Consider the following 7,824-nt stretch of genomic DNA (forward strand, 5'->3'; position numbering starts at 1 on the left):
GTTCTTCTGGGCTGCCTCTCAACAAAGTTTTAGAACACTACTGTGGTTGAACATGAACCATGAGTTTAGCCAGCTCTGACTTCCAGTTTGGGGCCTGCCAATTACCAGCTTTATGACCTTGAGCAAGTAATCATCTTTCTTCATGTCATCCTCTTCTTTAATTTCTCTGTGAGAACAACTGTCTAATCTGTTTTCATTTTCTACCTCAAATATAGCCACTGCCTGCTAAACATTTCCACTTGGATGTTCCTTTATTGCCTCAAATATGACAAATGAAAACCATTATCTTCTCTTCTCCACCCCCCCAAAATCCTTTGTATTCTTTCTTTCCACTAAGACAACCATCAGGTTTTGTTCTGTTTTGTTTTTGAGACGGGGTTTCATGATGTTGCCCAGGCTGGAATGCAGTGGTATGATCACTGCTCACTGCAGCCTGTGCCTCCCCAGGCTCAGGTGACTCTACTACCTCAGCCTCCTGAGTAGCTGGGACTACAGGTACATGCCACCATGTCCGGTTAATTTTTGTATTTTTTTGTAGAGATAGGATTTCACCATGTTGCCCAGGCGGGTCTCTAACTTCTAGGCCCAGGCAATCTGCCCATCTTAGCCTTCCAAAGAGCTGGGAATTACAGGTGTCAGCCATCACACCCACATGGTAGCATTTTTGAGAATCACCTTTAACCTCCTGTATTAAATCAGAACCAAAGTCCTATTGATTTTTCTTCTAAAAACTCTCTGCAATCCGCTCTTCCTTTCTCAGAAGTTATTGTCAGTTCAGATCACCTTATTCCCTACGTGTATATTCTTTTCAAACTAGCCTTCATACCACAACCAGAAAAACTATTTCTGAAATCACTTTGATTAAAATACCCTAACACCTTCACATCTCCCACCATTGAAAAACTACTAACAAGCTCCTAACCAGGGAAAAGTCACTCTCCTCGCCCTGAGTACTCAAGGATCTTCATAAATCAGGTTCAGCATCTTACAGCATCATCTCCCCGGGCTCCCACCTGAAGCCTCTTCCCATCAAACCATTTCACTCAACGTGTAGTCACTCATTTATCAAATATGTGTGGAATACCCACTTTGAGCCAGGTGTGACAGATACAGTGGGTGAATAAACAGACACAGCCTCTTCCTAGTAGAAAAGCAGACAGGCTTTAGACCATTAAACATATACATAGGATGGGCGTGGTGGCTTATGCCTGTAATCCCAGCATTCTGGAAGGCCGAGGCAGGCATATATTACTTGAGGTTAGGAGTTTGAGACCAGCCTGGCCAACATGATAAAGCCCCCAACTCTACTAAAAATCCAAAAACTTATTCTGGTGTGATGGTGGACGCCTATTGTCTCAGCTACTCCGGAGGCTGAAACATGAGAATTGTTTGAACCTGGGAGGTAGAGGTTGCAGTGAGCCAAGATCACACCACTGCACTCCAGCCAGGGGGACAGAGTAAGAATTTCTTTCAAGGAAAAAGAAAAAACACATACATATGGACAAATTCTGAACTTCGGTTAAACACAAGAGATGGGTCACAAGCATTTATATCTTTTTCTTCTCCTGATAAAATGAACAAAAAAATTATTTTAAGGTATAAATGAACAACAAATTTTAATCAAATTTTGAAAGATGGGGAATAGATACATGGGTAATAATCAACTTTCTTGAAAAGTGAGAAAACTTCAAGTTAACGAGCCTGGAGAGGAGAATGTTGAACATAATCATTCTCCTGCACCCTACATATACCTGCAAGGTGTGTCTCTTGGAGACCTGATGCCCACAGAGGCAAGGAGCAAGACATGAGGCTGCACATCTGAACTCAGAGTTAAATCTGCAGACTCCCTCCCTTGGCCCCACAGAGCCTGATGGCCATCCCACAGTCAGAAGATAGGAGAGCTAGCATCTGGAGAAATCGTTTGAAGAAATTCCAGACTCATGTACATCAGACACAGACAGGGATACAAGTGGGATATGATATTGAAAATGATTACACCAGGGTACATCATCACGTATTTCAGAACTCCAGGGATAAAGACATGTTCCTAAAACCACTCAGACAAAGGGTTGGGGGTAAGGAGAGAAGGAGATCAGGATCATACACAAACAGGAATCAGAATGGCAATGAGGCTTCTACCAGAAATGCTAGAAGTCAGAAAATAACTGAAGAAAGCCTTCAAATGGTTGATGAAATATTTTATCTAGAATACATCATTTAGCTAAGCTATGGAAAAGCATAAAAGGAACATGTAGACATTTCCAGACATAGAAAGACTTGGAAATTATACCTCCCATTCACACCCTCTTTTTTAGGAAGTTACTTGAGAATATCCTCCAGCTAAACCAAGGAATGAAACAAGAAAGAGGAAGTGCAGAGGCCCAAGAAACAAGGGGTCTAAAACAGGAAAGCAGTCGGGGAAGTTCCAGGATGCCGGCGGGGTAGAACATGAAGAGATCAACCGGGACAGACAGAGCAACTCAGGCGAGGGCTCCAGGACAGGGCTTTGGGAAAGTAAAACATTACAAAAACCAATAATCATTCTGATTAAGGGTTGACAAACTGCAGTCCGCAGACCAAATCCTGTCTACCACCCGTTTTTGTAAATAAAGGTTTTTTGAAACACAACCAGCCGCCCCCATTCATTTACATATTGTCTGCAGCTCAGTTGCATATTGCCCATGACTTTAATAGCTGAATTGAGTAGTTGCAACACAGACTGTCTGGACCAAAAGGTCTAAAAATATTTACTATATGATCTTTTATAGAAAGGGTTTGCCAATGCCTGATTAAAAAAAAAAAAAAACTAATTAGGGATCTGATGGAATAGGTGAGAAAAAAAGATAAGAATAAATGTAGAATAACACCAGCTGGAGGTAAACAGGCAATTATTAACTCAGGAAGTATCAAGTTGGACAATAAAAAATATGATCCTAGTATGCTACTTGGACTCTGCGAAGAATTTTTATATAAGCATAAAAACATAAACGCTGATACTGATTTATCCAAAAATTATGATACAAATATTAAAGCAAGAGGAAAAATGAAGAGGTATAAAAGATCTAAATTTTCCTTTTATAGCAGGAAACTAGAAGTCTAATGTTAATAAATCAATATAATCATATTTGCTAGAAAAGCTGAGGCACGGATTAGAAGAGATAGCTAAAACAGTTCCAAGTGATTTCTCTGGAGAGCAAGACCCAGTGTGGTAGAGATCGGTAGGCAGAGCACTGCTGTTTTCATTATACACCTTCAGCGTGTTTTTTTAACTTGATAAAGTAGTAATTAATTTCCAAAAATACTCATTCTCAAAAATTATAAAATAGGTATTATAAAGCCCTGAAACATGGTACCATAAGAGAGAATAATGGAGGTAAATAAACTACAAGCTTACTTTAGTCTGCAGAGAAGACCGTTCTAAGAAGACGGCATTTAAACTGAAAACTTGAAAGCTAGCCAGCCAGCCCGTTTCGGGGAAGGAGCCTCCAGGTAGAAGTACGAGCATGTGCAAAGGCCTGGGCCTGAGAGCAAGCTCCATCAGGATTTAAAGGATCTGAGGTGATTAGGATCAGCTGAAGGGGAGAGTGTGCCTGTAGAAACCATCAGGAACAAACTTGCAAAGATAGGAGGAAAGAGACCATAAAGCATTTGCACCCCATCCAAAAAGCGATGCTGAGTCACTGGAAATGCCATAAACAGATGCACAAGAATGTGTCACAAGACAGAGACCAACACTTGGAGTATGTTTCTTCCTTTTAAGATTTTTGCCTAAAAACAGATTCAAATCCACAACCTAACAAAAGAAGTTACTGTACTTGGGAGGTCCCCTTGCTGGCTTTGGAAGTGGCCATGTACTACTCAGGGAGTGCCTGCTCTCATCAACTGTGTGACAACTTCTTCTCGAATAAACTCCTACTTTGCTCCTTATACATACCTACTACATTCCCTTAATCCCGCCTGGAATTTTGAACGCAAGATTTCCTACCATCTCTCCTTGGGCTCCTATGGGCCTCTCTTTGACTAAATCCAAAGTGTTGGCCTTGCCTATCACTGTGCTGCCTTCCTAAATGTCCTCTTTATCCACTCCTCATTCTGTTTCAGATATCTCAATACAAATGAGTCTCTCGAGGAGGGACCCAAGAGATAGTCTCTCCCTACCTCCATGAGGAAAATGGGCCCCAGGGAGAGTGGCAAGCTAACAGCAGAATCAGGATCAATGCAGGTTGCATCGCTTTGCTTGTGAGGAGCCCCCTTCAAGACTGCAGAAAGGAAGCCATCACATGCCCTTGGCCAGAAGCCTGACATCATACTGAAATTTCAAGAGGTACAGTTCCTTTTTTTATTTTTTGTATTAATGTATGATTTTCCTCTATTTAGTGATTAATATTTGAGAAAATGTGTTCTAATTACATTTTGCAATCCATGCCCTTGGGTTAAAGTGTACCCAGATGTAATTATTCTTGTGAAATAGCACTTAAGTTTCTGCATATTAACTCTTGCTTCCTTTAAAAGCAGCAGGGTGCCTTCACATCATTGCTGTTGGCATTTTCTTGTCAGAATTACTAAGGATTAATTACAAATTATTTGTATTGCAGTGGGAGTAGGCAGCACTGAATCAATAATATGTCAAACATTAATGTAGTCAGTAGTTTTCAGTCATTTTGGTCTCAAAACTCCTCAGCCTTTTAAAAATTAAGGACTCCAGAAACGTTGTGTGTGTGTGGGTTTATCTATGAATATTATTAGAAATAAGAATTGACAAACTTTAAAATCTTTCGTACTTATTTATTTTAAAATAATAATCCCATTATAGTGGAATTAATGGATTATTATTTTAAAATAAATTAATAAGTAAAGAGTTACCAAAATAGTGTAACATATTTTATGAAAAAATAACATTTAAAAATGCTAAGAGCAGCATTGGTTTTATAGTTTAGTAAATCTCTATTGTGTCTGGCTTAATATGAGACAGCTGGATTCCCACACCGGCTTCTTCCTTGAGTCTGTTGCAAATATCATACATCATGCAACCTCAGAAAACCTCCACTCACACACATGAAAGAATGAGTCTGAAAAAGAACTGTAACATGTTGGTACTGCTATGAAAATAGTTTTGACCTCATGAGCTCGCTAAAAGGGTTTCAGGGATATTTAAGGGTCTCTGGACCACGTTTTGAGAACCACTCGCTTATTAAAATAATAAAGCAAAATTCATTTATGTATTCAAACATTATATTTCCACATGTGTTTCCATTTAATCCTCCCAACAAGCCAAGGAGTAGATATGTTATATCCCATTGCATATGAGAAAGTGTTCATTAGTAAGTTAGTGAAGCAGCTCTTAAACATTTGAACCCATAAGCCAGGATCTGGGTGTGGAACTTTTTGTGTGACATCCAGTGGCCAAAGTGATGTCATTCAAAGATGACAGACTTACCTTAATATTTCACTCTGTCCTTGAATATTCATTGTAGGCAATTCATTTGGATTCATCATCCAATAGCTTATCCCAATTCTATTTCATCTTCCTATAGGGTAGATGCCTATTTTACAATGCAGGATGTCTTATTTTGGTGTTTCTATTCCTTATTTTACCACTTTTAGGAAAGGTGATGTCATAAACCTGCCATCTGCTGAGCAACATAATAATCACGGCAATAATCCACTGAGCAAATACCAGTTTGCATGTTGCTGAGTGTTGCAGTTGAGGAGGACGAGGGTGACTGTGGAAAAAGCAATGAGTGTGGTATAAAGAGACTCAGTTTGTACAATAAAATAGAATTAGCTTCCAATCAACTTCTACTTACCGTGTGACTTGGGAAAGTCAACAGACTCCATGAACTTCAGTATCCTTATCAATACAAAGATAACAATACCAGTCTCCCAGGGCTGTTGGGGAGTTCCTATAAAATAATGCATACTAGCTTCTAGGGTTTCTGATTTAAAAAAAAGAAAGAAAAATATAATAATAATGCGTGGAAGGTGCCTACCACCGTGCCTGATACATAGTGAGAGCTCTGTTGACAGTTGCTGTGAACATGCAGATGACGTGATGATGATGAAATGACACTTCTGACATTGGCACAGTCAGGTTGATTCAAACAGCTGGAAACTACAGCTTCTCCTTTCCTTCTCTGTATTCCAGCCATAAGAGCCACCTTTCAGACCTCAATCATGCCAGGCTCCTTCCAGCCTCAGGGTTTTTTTAAATGCTATTCCCTCTGACTGAAAGCACCTGAAACCCTCCATACGCACAGTTACCCAGCTGTTGGCCCTTCAGAGCTCATAAAAATCACCTCCTCTGAGATGCCTACCAGGACTACCTAGATTAGTCATGCCCCGTCTCCCTCGATAGGCTTACAGAAAACCCGGTGTTTCTTCACAATATTATCAGTTAATGAGGCAATTGTATAATTACTTGTTTAATGTCTGCTTTCTCCTTTATCTCTAGTTTCTATCCAGTAGCAAAGGAAAAGAATGTGATAACAGCCCCTGAGGCTGTCACCTCTACTTCATGCCACATATATTAACTTTGCCCCTTTTGGATTTACTGAAAGCACAGGTCCCAGGCATAAAATTCCCAAATAACTAACAGCCCAAAGTCCTTTAAGGATAATAATAAGAGCTGCTACTTTTTGAGATGGTCCTCTGTGCTAATCATTGTGTACACATGACCTGTTTGATTTTCTCAGGATGAAAATTTGCAGATGAAGTAACAGATTCAGAAAGGTGAACAAATTTGCCTAAGGTCAAAGTCAGCAAAGAGCAAAATTCAAATCTACGTCAGTAGACTGACCATTCTGGCTTGCCCAAGACTCTGAAAGTTCACAATTGCAGAAACTCCTCAGCTCTGAGCAAATCAGAATGGTTGGCCACCTTACTAACCTGCTTAGCTGCCTGCCTCTAGGAAGCCACATAAACTTCCCAAGTTCAGGCTTCTTCATCTGTCAAATGGCAATAACAGCCTACCTGTAGAATGGCTTCAAGTCACAAATGGAATGATATATTTAATAATAAAGGGCTGGGCACGGTGGCTCATACCTGTAATCCCAGCACTTTGTGGGGGCCAAGGCAGGCAGATCACCTGAGTTCAGGAGTTCAAGACCAGCCTGGTCAACATGGGGAAACCCCATCTTTACTAAAAATACCAAAATTAGCCAGGCGTGATGGTGGGCGCTTGTAATCCCAGCTACTTAGGAGGATGAGGCAGGAGAATCACTTGAACCTGGAGGGTGAAGCTTGCAGTGAGCTGAGATTGCACCACTGCACTCCAGCCAGGGTGAGAAAGCATGACTTCATCTCAAAAATAATAATAATAATAAAGGCACTTAGTAAACATTCACTAAATAACAGATTAGGCTTTCAAAAAATGTTTACTGAATGAATTGACAAAAGTAATAAATATATAGGAGATGTGTTGATAAATTTATTAAGAAGCATTTAGAGAAGGGAGACTTGTGAAGAGAGAAAAGAAGAAATGGCTTCAAGAAGTGACTTCAGAATGATTTTGGAGTCTGGCTTTATAGAAAATATAGTAAGGCCAGGCGCGGTGGCTCACGCTAGTAATCCCAGCACTTTGCGAGGCCAAGGCGGGCAGGTCACCTGAGGTCAGGAGTTTGAGAACAGCCTGGCCAACATGGTGAAACCCTATCTCTACTAAAAATACAAAAATTAGCCAGGTGTGATGGTGGATCCCTGTAATCCCAGCTACTCGAGAGGCTGAGGCAGGAGAGTCACTTGAACCTGGGAGATGGAAGTTGCAGTGAGATGAGATCACACCACTGCACTTCAGCCTGGGCAATAGAGCAAGACCCCATCTCAAAA

This window comes from Cebus imitator, unplaced genomic scaffold, assembly GCF_001604975.1.
Source record: "Cebus imitator isolate Cc_AM_T3 unplaced genomic scaffold, Cebus_imitator-1.0 Scaffold64, whole genome shotgun sequence".
Classification (NCBI taxonomy): domain Eukaryota; kingdom Metazoa; phylum Chordata; class Mammalia; order Primates; family Cebidae; genus Cebus; species Cebus imitator.